At 38.3% G+C, this 15,128-nt stretch overlaps 1 long non-coding RNA gene across 1 annotated transcript in view; it reads right to left on the bottom strand.

Moving 5' to 3' along the window:
* Positions 1–3,887: 3,887 nt before the first annotated feature.
* The window catches only part of LOC106726656, a 22,861-nt gene continuing 11,620 nt past the window's right edge, over positions 3,888–15,128 (bottom strand). Inside the window, exon 3 of the long non-coding RNA XR_001362727.1 lies at positions 3,888–3,961. This is a non-coding gene — a long non-coding RNA (uncharacterized LOC106726656). The remainder of the gene's footprint in view (positions 3,962–15,128) is intronic.

The raw sequence follows: 15,128 nt of genomic DNA on the forward strand, positions 1-15,128 counted from the left end.
TCTAGCATCAGGCGAGCTTTGTGTTTTCCCACTGCAGTCCACTAGCCCATTGTGTGTGGGGTCCACATGGCCATGGGCTATAAGGGTGAAATCAAGAGAGCCAAGAGTCACAAGAGTCAAGGCCAAGCATGCAGAGAGCAACAAGAGAGAGAATTCCTTTGTTTAGAGGATTATGTATTTCCAATGTCTCAAGGGCTTGCAGTGGCCACGCCCATTCAGGCCAACCATCTCTGTACCCAGGTGTGATTGACAGGCACCTTCGCTAGTCACCCCAACTTTACTGGGCATGCATCTATCTTCTCTTTGTTGGATCCCTTGCCCCAGCGTTTTGCAGGGAGTAGGCTGGTGCTCCCTGGGGAACGTGAAATTGCAGCTTCCTGGTGAAGCTGCCCAAATGAGCGAGCCTATAACATCTGACCTTCCCCTTGTTCCTTTCCTATTATTAATAACTAGCTAATTACAACAGTTTCAATGGTATTTATTAACCACAAGTACCTGGCTAAGTGAATCCACTATTAAAATCTCAATAGCAGCAAAGCCAAGAAGTGATCCTAGAACAAGGTACTTCATTTCACCAGAGAATCTCTGACTACAGATTTCCCCCCAGCCCGATCCAGCTTGCTCATATCTCCAACAGAAATGGGGGGAGAGAATGTAAACAACTCTGACTTGCATGGTTCCACACTAGCAAAATGACCCAAAGGTGATACCAACAACTCAATGATTCGTTCATAATTTAAGTGAGAAAAGAAGTCTGTCAACCGGAATGTGCTTGGCATGGAGAAGGGGATCCTGGCTGTGTTATCCTCAGACTAGAGTTATTTCAGTATCATCTTATTCTCTTCCTGATCCCAAAGATAAATATTTTTAAACCTCAATTTTAATAATAATTTCATTACAGGGAGAGTGTGGAAAATAGTATAGTAATATGCTATTTTTACAAAGCAGCCAGTGTGGCTCAGTGGTTGAGCATTGACCTATGAACCAAGAGGTCACAGTTTGATTCCCACAACCCAGGCTCAATCCCCAGTGGGAGGTGTGAGGAGGCACTTGATCAATGATTCTCTCTCATCATTGATGTTTCTATCTCCCTCTCTTTTCTTCTCTGAAATCAATAATAATATACTTTTAAAAAAGCAGAAGAATCAGATTCAAGGAAATTTTTATATTCCCAGATGTTTTCAAAAAGTTCTGATTCAGTTGGAAGTGAGGGGACTAGCAAGACTAGAAAACAAGGATCATCTATCTATTTTAATGGCTCCATATCCGGGCTGCTCTTTTCCCAATAAAACCCAAGAGACGGTGATCTAAGACCATTGAAATAGGTGGGAAATAAATAGAATCATAAACAATTTTTGACTAACTTTCCTTCACCAACTTCAACCAAGCATTGTTTATTAGATTTCAGTACAAAATGACAAATTCAGCCTACTTATTTATCTTCTCTTCCTCTATGGACCCCAATCTACATATATAAAAGGCTAAGTGACCAACTGTACGTACATCCAACCGTCCGACCAACCAACCAGCCAGTCCATATGATGCGCACTGGCAATTTAAAAATAAACATTGACTCGCACATGCACGATACATATAAAGCTCTCACTGGCACCAATCGCACACGTGTGTTTCGATATGTCATTGGCGATCGTGAATTTGGTGACACTGCTATTCTAGAGAAAGGGCGAATAGTGATATTAAGATATTTCTTCTAATTAATTTCCTTTCAATGTGCATGAATCCGTGCACCAGGCCACTAGTAAGATGATAATAAAATATTATCTAAAATGATAAAAGCACAATAATGAAAAGAACACGAGTAAGGACAGCCCAGAAACAAGTATTTCAACACCTATCTGGAATATGGACAGTGAGAAAGAATGCCATCTGCTAGAGCTGTAGCCCAAACAAGAGAGAAGGGGGCTTCTACAGATATGGGAAGCAGCTTGCCCAGCAGAAATCTAGAGACGCTTCAGATTGGGGACTGCAGGTAGAAGAAAGAGCAGGAGAGAGAGCTGGAAAAGGGGGATTAGTTGAAGACCTGGGTAGGAAACAGACACCATCTTGTCAGGCAGGATAACCTGCAGGCAGGCATTCACACCGGTGCCAGAAAGGAAAGCCCTCCTTCTTCTAATATTGTCAGAAGAAAAGACAGCTGGTTCATCTCCTTTTCACTATCCTTCTCACTATTAGGTAAAATTTCGAGCAGCAGATCTCTTTGACGCGCATAGCACACCATCAGCTATATAATTCCCTCGGTCTTAAAGATAAATGGGCAATAAATGGTCACCAGGAAACTGAGTGCAGCCTGCAGTATAACAGAGACCAAGATAAATAGAAAATTGTCCTCTACACAAAGAGAGGCTATTCAGGAAGCAGAAGAGAGCTTTTCGTGTCCTTAAGTAGAAAATATTGTATCCAAAGACCAAGAACATAATGTTTTGAAAAAAATAACCATCAGAAAATAAGAGTGTGCTTGCCCTGGCCGGTGTTACTCAGTGGTTATCAGCCTGCACACCGAAGGGTCCAGGGTTCAATTTGAGGTCTAGGGCATGTACCTGGGTTGCAGGTTGGATTCCTGCCCCGGTTGGGGTGCATGCGGGTGGCAACCAATTGATCTCTCTAAAAATCTGTAGAAAAAATATCCTTTGGGTGAGGATTAACAAAAACAAACAAAAACAAAAAAGGAGCGAAAAGTGTGCTTTTGAAAAGAATTTAAATAATTTCCCAAATACAAACTTTTTGAAAGCTTAAAGATAAAGCACAGGCACACTCTAAGAGGTGAAAAACAAAAACAACACAAAGGAAAATATGAAAGAAAAGATCATCAAAACTGAGAATCAGCCCTAACCGGTCTGGCTCAGGGGATAGAGCGTCGGCCTGCGGACTGAAAGGTCCCAGGTTCGATTCCAGTCAAGGGCATGTACCTTGGTTGCGGGCACATCCCCAGTAGGAGGTGTGCAGGAAGCAGCTGATCAATGTTTCTCTCTCATCGATGTTTCTCTCTATCCCTCTCCCTTCCTCTCTGTAAAAAAATCAATAAGATATATATTTTTTTAAAAAAACTGAGAATCAGCATAGGAAGTCCAATTATTAGGAATTCTAGGAGAAGAGGGGGGATTGTGAAAGAATTAAAACAAGAAAATTCTCCAGAGATTAAAGGAGATAGAAGTCTCCACCCTGGAAGGGTTTACCTGCTTCCAACAGGATGAATTTAAAAGGAAGCACCCATGGGCACATTACTTGTGATCTTCCAGAACTCCAAAGATTAAAAGATATTCAAAGGTTCCACAGAGGGCTGAGAAAAGAAGATTGCATACACAGAATGTAGAATCAGAAGCATTGATTGTGGGGTTTTTGTTTGTTTTATTATCAACACCAAATAGTAGAGCAATGCCTTTGGGGTTCTGAAGGAAGCTTTTTTCAACTTAAGAATTCTCTACCCATACGAACCATTAATCAAGTAGAAGGGAAAGACAGAGAATTTTTCATTCTGACCAATTTACCTCCATACACTCTTTCTTAGGAAGTTACATGAGTGATGACAGGTGTGAGAGTAGTGTGAGGCAACCCTCGTCACTCACAGCAAGCCCTCACTAGAAAGTATTGAGATTTGATAAATCAAGAAATAGCACTATATGTGATTTATTTGGCCACATGGAGCTAACCGCCAGAATGATTAAAAACAAGTTATGAGCGTGTTAACTTCTAGAAGATGATAGCAGGTGGTAGGGAAACCCTTCTGTACCATTTTATTTTGTAACTATTCTCCTATCCTATTTTGGAGTAGTTTTTTAATATACTGCCAGAATTCCAATTAAAATTTTTGTATAATCTTCTGTTGTTTTTTTTTTCAATTTCTGTTTCTCTGTGTATACAAATTACTTACCGTCCACTTCCTCCCCCATCTAGGTGTTCTTTTGTGTTCTGTGCAGTCCTCCTTGAACTAAATTACCTGCACCTGAAAAGAAAAATAGACATTCAGGGATCCATTAAGGCAATATCTAATACCACAAAAGTTAGACACAAATCCTGTCTTCACAAAGCTTACATTCTAGAGGAAAGAGATAATAAACAAAAGTAATGATGTTGGTGAATGCCCTGAAAAGTGAGCTATCAAGAAATCTAGAAATATTTGGTAGAGGCACCATAAACTGATCTAGGTGGATCAATAAATTCCACTTGAAGTCATGTTGGTCTAAGTACAACATCTTCAAATCTGTATCCCAGCCCTCACTGGTTTGGCTCAGTGGATAGAGCATCGGCCTGAGGACCAAAGGGTCCCAGATTCATACTGGTCATGGGCACATACCTTGGTTGCAGGCTCCTCTCCAGCCCAGGCCCTGGTCGGGGCATATGCATGAGGCAATCAATCTATCACATTAATGTTTCTCTCTCTTTCCCTCTCTCTTCTACACCCCCTAAAAATCAGTGGAAAAATATCCTCAGGTGAGGATTAACAACAACAACAAAAAGCTATACCCCAACCCAAAGTTAGAAATAATCGGCATTCAATCTTATTTCCAAATTCCAAAACATAGGGGTAACATCTAATGTGCCCTCCTCACTTCCATATTCTGCCACTTTCTATTATGGAAATTCTATGGATATCATTCAGAGGAAGTATTACTTCCTTTTCATGAACAAAAGTCTAAAATACTTAGGTTCAGTTCCTGTAAAATGCTTGCATGAGAATATATATAAGGTTATAAATACATCCCCCGGTACATTATATTTAGCTAAATAGCAAATAAAGTGCCAAGTGGTTCCTTTCAAATAAGTCCAATGAGCAGGTGGTCCTGCTTTTTAATAAGCCAAATGCTCTATTTCTAATTCCTAAACTGCAATGAACTCACTTGAAAGATTGCTTAGCATTTCAAGCATTTTACCACTATAATATCAAGTCCTTCTTTTTTTTTTCTTTTAATTTTTTAATTGCTTAAAGTATTACAAAGGGTATTACATATGTGTCCTTTTTTTCCCCTGCCCTTGACAATCCCCTGGCCTCCCCTACCCCCCAGTGTCTTATGTCCATTGGTTATGCTTATATGCATGCATACAAGTCCTTCAGTTGATCTCTTACCCCCTTCCCTCCTGCCCCCCAACCCTCCCCGGCCTTCCCGCTGCAGTTTGACAATCTGTTTGAGGCAGCTCTGCCTCTGTATCTATTATTGTTCAAAAGTTTATAATGGTCTCTATTATCCATGAATGTGTGAGATCATGTGGTATTTTTCCTTCATTGACTGGCTTATTTCACTTAGCATAATGCTCTCCAGTTCCATCCATGCCATTGCAAATGGTAAGAGTTCCTTCTTTTTTACAGCAGCATAGTATTCCATCGTGTAGATGTACCACAGTTTTCTAATCCATTCATCTACTGATGGGCACTTAGGCTGTTTCCAAATCTTAGCTATGGTGAATTGTGCTGCTATGAACATAGGGGTGCATAGATCCTTTCTGATTGGTGTTTCTGGTTTCTTGGGATATATTCCTAGAAGTGGGATCACAGGGTCAAATGGGAGTTCCATTTCCAGTTTTTTGAGGAAACTCCATACTGTCTTCCATAGTGGCTGCACCAGTCTGCATTCCCACCAGCAGTGCACAAGTGTTCCTTTTTCTCCACATCCTCTCCAGCACTTGTCGTTTGTTGATTTGTTGATGATAGCCAGTCTGACAGGTGTGAGATGGTACCTCATTGTTGTTTTGATTTGCATCTCTCAGATGATTAGCGACTTTGAGCATGTTTTCATATGTCTCTTGGCTTTCTGAATGTCCTCTTTTGAAAGGTGTCTATTTAGGTCCTTTGCCCATTTTTTGATTGGATTGTTTATCTTCCTTTTGTTAAGTTGTATGAGTTCCCTATAAATTTTGGAGATTAGGCCCTTATCAGATATGACATTGGCAAATATGTTTTCCCACGCAGTGGGTTTTCTTGTTGTTTTGTTGATGGTTTCTTTTGCTGTGCAGAAGCTTTTTATTTTGATGTAGTCCCATTTGTTCATTTTCTCTTTAGTTTCAACTGCCCTAGGAGCTGTATCAGTGAAGAAATTGCTTTGGCATATGTCTGAGATTTTGTTGCCTTTGAATTCTTCTAGAATTTTTATGGTTTCCTGTCGTACATTTAAGTCCTTTATCCATTTTGAGTTTATTTTTGTGTATGGTGTAAGTTGGTGGTCTAGTTTCATTTTCTTGCATATATCTGTCCAATTTTCCCAACACCACTTATTGAAGAGACTATCTTGGCTCCATTGTATGTTCTTGCCTCCTTTGTCAAATATTAATTGAGCATATTGGTTCGGGCCGATTTCTGGGTTCTCTATTCTATTCCATTGATCTATATGCCTGTTCTTGTGCCAGTACCAGGCAGTTTTGAGAACAGTGGCTTTGTAATACATCTTGATATCTGGTATTGAGATCCCACCTATTTTCTTCTTTCTCAGGATTGCTGCAGCTATTCGGGGTCTTTTTTTATTCCAGATGAATTTTTGGAGAGTTCGTTCTAGATCTGTGAAGTATGCCGTTGGTATTTTAATGGGAAGTGCGTTGAATTTATAGATTGCTTTGGGTAGTATGGACATTTTAATGATGTTGATTCTACCAATCCATGAACACGGTATGTTCTTCCATCTGTTTATGTCTTCCTCTATCTCTTTTTTCAACGTCCTGTAGTTTTCTGAGTAGAGGTCTTTTACCTCTTTAGTTAAGCTTATTCCTAGGTAGCTTAATTTTTTTGGTGCGATGGTAAATGGGATTGTTTTTATAATCTCTCTTTCTGAAAGTTCACTATTGGTGTATAGAAATGCCTCAGATTTCTTGGCATTAATTTTGTATCCTGCTACTTTGCCAAATTCATGTATTAAGTCTAGTAGTTTTTTGATGGAGTCTCTAGGGTTTTGTATGTATAATATCATGTCGTCTGCAAATAAGGACAGTTTTACTTCCTCTTTTCCAATTTGGATGCCTTTTATTTCTTCTTCTTGCCTAATTACAATGGCTAATACTTCCAGTACTATGTTGAACAGGAGTGGTGAGAGTGGGCATCCCTGTCTTGTTCCTGTTCTTAGGGGAAATGGTGTTAGTTTTTGTCCATTGAGTATGATGTTGGCTGTGGGCCTGTCATATATGGCTTTTATTATGTTGAGGTATGATCCTTCTACTCCCACCTTGCTGAGAGTTTTTATCAAAAATGGGTGTTGGATTTTGTCAAATGCTTTTTCTGCATCAATTGATATGACCATGTGGTTTTTTTCTTTCAATTTGTTTATGTGATGTATCACGTTTATTGATTTGCGGATATTGTACCATCCTTGCATCCCTGGAATAAATCCTACTTGGTCATGGTGTATGATCTTTCTGATGTACTGCTGGATCCGATTTGCTAAGATTTTGTTGAGGATTTTGGCATCTATGTTCATGAGGGATATTGGCCTGTAATTCTCTTTCATTGTGTTGTCTTTACCTGGTTTTGGTATTAGGGTGATGCTGGCTTCATAGAATGAGCTTGGAAGTGTTCCTTCCTCCTGAATTTTTTGTAGTAGTCTGAGGAGGATAGGTTTTAGTTCTTCCTTGAAAGTTTGGTAAAACTCCCCTGAGAAGCCATCTGGTCCTGGGCTTTTGTTTGCTGGGAGCTTTTTGATGACTGCTTCAATTTCTTCCATAGTTATTGGCCTATTGAGATTTTTAGATTCTTCCTGATTGAGTGCTGGAATGTTGTATTTTTCTAGGAATTTGTCCATTTCCTCCAGGTTGTCTAGTTTGTTGGAGTAGAGCTGTCCATAGTATTTTTTAACAATCATTTGTATTTCTGTGGGGTCTGTTGTTATTTCGCCTCTATCGTTTCTGATTTTGTTTATTTGGGTTCTCTCTCTTTGCTTCTTGGTGAGCCTGGCTAGAGGTTTGTCAATCTTGTTTATCCTTTCAAAGAACCAGCTCTTGGTTTCATTGATTTTCTGTATTGTTTTTTTGGTCTCTATGTCATTTATTTCTGCTCTAATCTTTATTATCTCCTTCCTTCTGCTCACTCTGGGGTTTTCTTGTTGCTCTCTTTCTAATTCTTTGAGTTGAAGAGTTAGATGATTTACTACCATTTTTTCTTGTTTTTTGAGATAGGCCTGTAGAGCTATAAACTTCCCTCTCAGGACTGCTTTCATTGTGTCCCATAGGTTTTGGATTGTTGTGTTTTCATTGTCATTAGTGTCCAGGATGTTTTTAATTTCTTCTTTGATGTCATTGGTAACCCAATCAATATTTAATAACATGCTATTCAGCTTCCAAGTGTTTGAGTATTTTGGGTTGTTTTTATTGTAGTTTATTTCTAACATTATGCCATCGTGGTCTGAGAAGAAGCTTTTTATGATTTCAATCTTCTTGAATTTGTGGAGACTTTGCTTGTGACCCAATATGTGGTCTATTTTTGAATATGTCCCATGAGCACCTGAGAGGAATGTATATTCCATGGCTTTGGGGTGAAGTGTTCTGAAGATGTCAATTAAGTCCATCTGATCTAGTGAGTCATTTAGGATTGCTGTTTCTTTGCTGATTGTTTGTCTAGCGGGCTTATCCAGTGGTGTCAGTGGTGTATTAAAGTCCCCTACTATGATTGTATTGTTGTCGATCTCTCCTTTGATATCTTCCAGGAGTTTTTTTATGAATTTGGGTGCTCCTGCATTGGGTGCATATATGTTTACCAGGGTTATATCTTCTTGTTGTATTGATCCCTTTAGTATTATGAAGTGGCCTTCCTTATCTCTGGTTATGGCCTTCACTTTGAGATGTATTTTGTCCGATATAAGTATTGCTACCCCAGCTTTCTTTTCCTTTCCATTTGCGTGAAAGATATTTTTCCATCCCTTCACTTTCAGTCTGTGTGAGTCCCTTCTAATGAGGTGGGTCTCTTGTAGACAGCAGATGTATGGGTCATGTTTTTTTATCCATTCAGCCACTCGATGTCTTTTGGTTGGAGCATTTAGTCCGTTTACATTTAAAGTTATTATTGAAAGGTACTTGTTTGTAGCCATTTCTTTTTTTGTGTGTGTGGCTGTTTTCTTTCTGAGCTTGTTATTTCTTCTTTTTACACCAGTCCCTTTAGCATTTCTTGCATGGCTGGCTTGGTGGTGATAAACTCCCTTAGCCTTTTTTTGTCTGTGAAGCTTCTTATTTCCCCTTCAATTTTGAATGAAAGCCTTGCTGGATAGAGTATTCTTGGATTCAGTCCTTTGCTTTGCATCACTTTGTAGATTTCTGTCCATTCTTTTCTGGCCTGATGTGTTTCTGTTGAGAAATCATTTGATAATCTAATGGGAGATCCCTTGTATGTAACTTTCCGTCTCTCTCTTGCAGCCTGTAAGATTCTCTCTTTGTCCTGAACATTTGCCATGGTAATTATGATGTGTCTTGGTGTGGGTCTTTTCGGATTCACCTTGTTTGGGACTCTCTGGGCTTGTGTGACTTTTTTCTTCCCCACCTCAGGGAAGTTTTCTGATATTATTTCTTCGAATAGGTTTTCTAATCCATGTTCATCTTTCTGTTGTTCTGGCACCCCTATTATTCGTATGTTGTTTCGTTTCATGTTGTCCCAAAGCTCCCTTAGGCTCTCCTCCTGTCTTTTAATTTTTTTCTCCATTTGCAGTATAGTTTGGGTGTGTTTTGCTTCCTTGTCTTCTAATTCACTAATTCGGTCCTCCGCTTCTCCTAGTCTACTGTTGATACTTTCAATGGAGTTTTTTATGGCAGCTATATCACTCTTCATTTCTTCTTGGGCCTTACTTAAGTTGTTGATTTTTTCATCTGTTTCTTCTAGCTTCTTGCATATGGTATTGAATTTTTCATCTGATTCTTCTAGCTTCTTGCATATGGTATTGAATTTTTCATCTGATTCTTCTAGCTTCTTGCATATGCTGTACAATTTGCTTAACTTGCTGAGTCAATTTAATGAATGTAAACAACTACTTTGTAAAACCAAATTCTTTAAAAAAATCTCTAGTGTGTCTATTTTGTATTATTCACTCAGTAGGTATTTACTCAGTAACTGAAGAAAAAAATATTAGTAATAACTCAGAGGAGTTTTCCATTCGTGTCTTCTTGCTCCAGGTCACTTCCATGCCGACCCCGCCTCGCCGCCTCCGGCCGTCAGCAAGCCAAGCACCTTGCTCCCGCCGACCGCCGACCGCGCCACACACCGCGCTGCCGCCTTCAAGCGCCGCGGTGCCTCAAGTCCTTCCTGGTATCAATTTTGGTTCCATTATAATGTGTCTATCCATAATAGATCATTTTTCAATTATCACTTTTCCTGGAAACCTAAAATAATTTTTCTGATTGCCTATGTCTTTTTTTAAGCTTTAGCATGCACTGACAACATTTTCAGAAACACAAAATAAAGTGATTAAATGAAAGATAAAAACAATTCCCCTTTTTCTGACATGATAACAGTTTTGTTTCTCTTTATCAAGTACTCTAGACATTAATTTCAGGTACCACAGCAAGATAAGAAAATTTGCTAGACACTCTATTTGACACTGATGTATTTTCATTCACTTATCCCTTAAAACGATTTTGCACTTTTGGTCTATATGTACTAATTTTCCCCCTTCCCTAAACTGGAATTTTCCTTGCCTCTCTAGGGGCAAAACTTAGACTTTGAGCTAGATATAGCAAGGTTCCAGGCCTGGTTCTGTCATTTACAGGCTGTATAACCTTGGTCAAGTTACTGATACACTCTGAGCTTTCTTCACCTGTTATACAGATGTCATAGGACTTTATAGCAGGGTTTCTCAACCTCAGGATTACTGACATTTTATATCAGACAATTCTTTATTGTAGGAAGTTTACACGGTAGAATATTTATCAGCATCCCTGTTCTCTACTCACTAGAAACTGGTACACCCCTGGTTGAAAAAATCAGAATTCTTCCCAGACATTGTCAAACATCCCTTGTGGGGCAAAATTGTCCCCATTGAGAACCACTGTTTTACAGGCTTGTTGAGTGGATCAAATGAAAGGATATATGGGTAATCTAGCACATTTGGACACAATATGTACAATACAGTTGTTTGATCATTGATATACCTGGTTTCTCAATAATAATAATAACCACAATGTACTGTATAAAAACAAAGAATGAGAAATCAAAGCATGAAAGACTTTATTCTCAAAGAAAGGGTTGGTCATCATTCAGGAAGGAAATAATTTAGTGTCCACTTGAGTAGAATTAGTAGCTTTGGTTATACCTGCTTTGGGGGCAAGGAGGGGGAAGAACCTGAATAAGTTAAAATATGCATGAATTCAACAGATAGCAACTTCTACACCAGCTGACATTTTTTTTCTTTTTCTCTGAAGATGCAGTTATTGGAATTATGTTTCCCAACCTCCCTTGTGGCTACATATTACCATGCAACTAACCAATGGACTGGGAATAGAAGTGCAACTTCCAGAAAGTGTTCTCAAGAAAGAGCCTTTTCCTTATCTTTGTTGTTTGGCTAGAGCACAGACCAGATGTCTAGAATAGACATATTTTTAGGAATGGAAGTCTTACAGAGTGGAGCAATCAGGTGAGCTCAGACCTGGAGACCAGTCCTACTCCGGTCCCAGACATCTACTGGGAATTATTCACGAGAGAAAAACAATGTGCCTCTTGTTTAGACCATTGGTATTTGGAAGGTCATCCTTTTAAAACAAAACCCAATCATAAGTAGGGCACATATGTTATCTAATTCTCATAACAACACTAGTTGGTGGCTACTATTATTATCCCTAGTTTAGAAGTGAGAAATGAAGCTAGGAAAACCAAGGAGAGAGGTTTGCTCTGGGCACTCAAACAGGAAGCCATGGAGCTAGGATTTAGTCCAAGCAATCTGATGGCCGAAGCCACACTACTTCTCAGTCTCTGCCCATTCCAAAGCCATCACACACAGATGAGAATCCATCTGTTTTTTTTAAATTAAACTGTAATATATTTAGAAAAAGGAGCACAGTCTTATTTTTAAGTGAACATATTCAAAGTGTTATCATGTTTCTAACCTGTATTTTTCCTCATGTCTGATGTGCTCATTTTCCCTTTTTCTTAGTAAAGACCTCCTAGGCACCATCCTTCCCATGTTTCTTTTATGACCCAGAAACTCATTATTAAAGATCTCTGGAGACTTCTCTTTTATAGGCTAAATACCCATGAGTCCTTAAGCCATTCTTTATTGGCTCCCAACCCCTTGGATTATTCCCACTGTAAATCTTTGAACATTCTTTAATTCTTCACAGTCTTTTACCAAAGTGCTATTTCTGTTTGCAAATTTAGCAGCATATATGGCTTGAGAATGAGTTTTTCACAGCAATTCCTTTGTACCAGGCCAGGATTCGCGCATCAGCCCACCCATCACATTGAGTAGATTTAAATACTTGGTGAGTTAAGAGGTTCTTTCTGTTTGTCAAAGACAAAGAGAGCTTTGTGTTATTGCCTAAAGCCACATGAATAACTTGAAAACAAAGGGTTTGTCGATTACAATCTGTTCTTTATGTTTTCAGAATTTGTATTTGGCTGACCATAATCCACTAAAATTCATCTGTGGACAAGGAGGGCACGGGAAAGAGTGGTACAGTTATTTCCTCCTGGGACAGACCCAATGTACCAGCGGACAGGAAGGGGGCACCCCACCTGGAGGAGTAGATTCAGAGCACAACTATCGCAGTGGCTCAGGTCTAAGGAGTTAGCTCAGGGAATACAGCTTATCACATACACCTAGCAAAACCTGGGTGCGCAAAATGCTTAATTCAAAAGAGAAATCTATGCTACTGTGAGCTTCTAAAGTTTAGAAGTTAATTCATTTCTTTATGGGTAAAAATATATTTTAGAAAATGGAAATAACTCTTGGTAGGAAGGAGTACTCTTAGCAGTAAGATTATTATCAGTAGAATTTTGGAAGGTACCCTAAAGATGTTTCAGAAATAAGGAACATTAGAGGGACGTTGAAATTTATCAACATTGTAACTTAATTACAGGAAAGACATAACTGTATTGGGAAAGAAACAAAAGAGTATTATTACATGGAAATAGATAAATGAGGCAAAAGTTTTTCAAGTTCTGGAGACTCATCAGAAATGAGGTTTTGTTTACATGTTGAATATAGCGGTGGGAACATGAAACATAAACCGAAAAGTCTTGCGCATCACACAAAAAATGAATTTCCTTAATTTTCTTAATAAATAAAAACTGTTGCCAATAACTAAAAAAAAACCCAACAACATAGAAAGGGATATTAGCAGAGAGTTCACAGAAGAGTAAAGATAAATAGTTCCTCTATGTTTTACATCTTGCTCCAGTGCACTCATAATATGATCAGTGAGAATTAACCTGCAATGAGATACTATTTTTCACCTATCAAATTGGCATATATCAAAAGTTATAATAAAATCTTCATTGGCAAGATTGTGTGGAAATAGACCCTTTTTCATAATTGCTGGTGGGAGTGCAAATTGACATGATTTCTTAGAACAATTTGGCAATATACCAGGTGGGGTAAAAGTAGGTTTACAGTTGCTTGTATGGAAAATAATTCAGTAATTAATAAAAAATAATACAAGTATAAACTGTGTTCGCATACAACTGGAAACCTACTTTTGTCCCACCCTGTGTGTTAAAATTACAAATTTACAAATCCTTTCTTCTAACGGTTTCACTTCTTGGAATTTATCCTCCACACATATACTCTCACATAAGTAAAATGACTTATATTCAAAGCTTTTAGATTGCAGCTTTTTTTTTTTTACCATGACAAACATTTTCAAACCAACAGTAGGTGCCTAGTTAGATAAATGATTCACTCAAACAATGCAATACTATATTAGTTGTTTAAAATAAAAGTTGAAGATGAGTTCTTTATGTAAAGAACTGGAATGGTTTCTACACAAAGTTAATAAGTAAAAAAAGTAAGGTGCAAAAAAAAATAAGGGGCAAAGTAAAGTGTACATTGTATTAGCACAGGCATAAAAATGGTAGAGGGGCTTCTACTCATTTGTACATATATGCATAGAATATCCCTGGATGGACAGTCAAGGAACTAATAATATGCTATGCCCCTGAAGGAAAATGGTTGGATGGAGGACGAATGTCAGAAGAAAACTTTTTTTGCACAGGTTCTTGTACCTTATAAATGTTAAAGATATAAAAGTATTGGATCTTTTTCAATTAAATAAAAGCTAAATTCAAAAACTTAGGCTTGAGCCCAGCTTCCCCAAGAGTTATTTTAACATTTGAAGTACCCTGTCCGTAATAGTATATCATTCAAAATAATACATTTACATTTTATTTAATAACTAGATTTTTTTTGAAGGTTCCCTTTATTACTGCCCACTCAGTGCAGCCCATGGTGTGGCACACCCAAACATACAATCACAGCACCAAGATTCTACTATAAGGCCCCCTCCCACCAGCCATGACTTCCTAGTCCCATCAGAGGGAAGTATTTATTCTGCAAAAGTTCCAGCAAGGCTTTGGAGGACTGGTTAGCAGCAATAACCAAAGCCTTAAAATGTGCATACCTCCATCCTCTCCCTGAACTTTAAGGCATGGACTCTAGGTGAATAAATATGGCTACATAGAAAAAGAGGACTAAAGAAATGCTTGTCACATAGAAGTTCATGACAGCAAAAGTTTTGGGATGTGTTTTTTTTCTTTTTAACCATCTAACTAGCCACAATTTGGGGGTTGACTAAACAAATGGAACATCTATACAAAGGAATCCTTTGCCATCAATACCAATGATGCAGCAGACTATCAAATGGAGATTCACCCTAATCAGCAGTAAGTGATAAGAGCGCATTACAGATTACTAAATTAATGCACGATATGATTTTGTTTTGGTGATGCCAAAATATCAACAAGGATTATCTATGAGTCAAGGTATCATGGGTGGTATGTACATGTTTTACTTTTTACTTTTTTTCCAATTTCTTCTGTAGGCAACTATATATTTTATAATAAACTATACCTTAACTTCAAGAGAACATAGACTTTGTTATATTCATCTTTGTATGTCCATCCAGGGCATGGCATATGACTTTGATTAAATTTAGTTTTAAATTGTAGCTCTACAAATCATCTCTCCCATCTTTCTCTCTCCCTCTCTCTCTCTCTCTCTCTC

The sequence above is a fragment of the Myotis brandtii genome, unplaced genomic scaffold (genome assembly GCF_000412655.1).
Source record: "Myotis brandtii unplaced genomic scaffold, ASM41265v1 scaffold3, whole genome shotgun sequence".
Taxonomy (NCBI): Eukaryota; Metazoa; Chordata; class Mammalia; order Chiroptera; family Vespertilionidae; genus Myotis; species Myotis brandtii.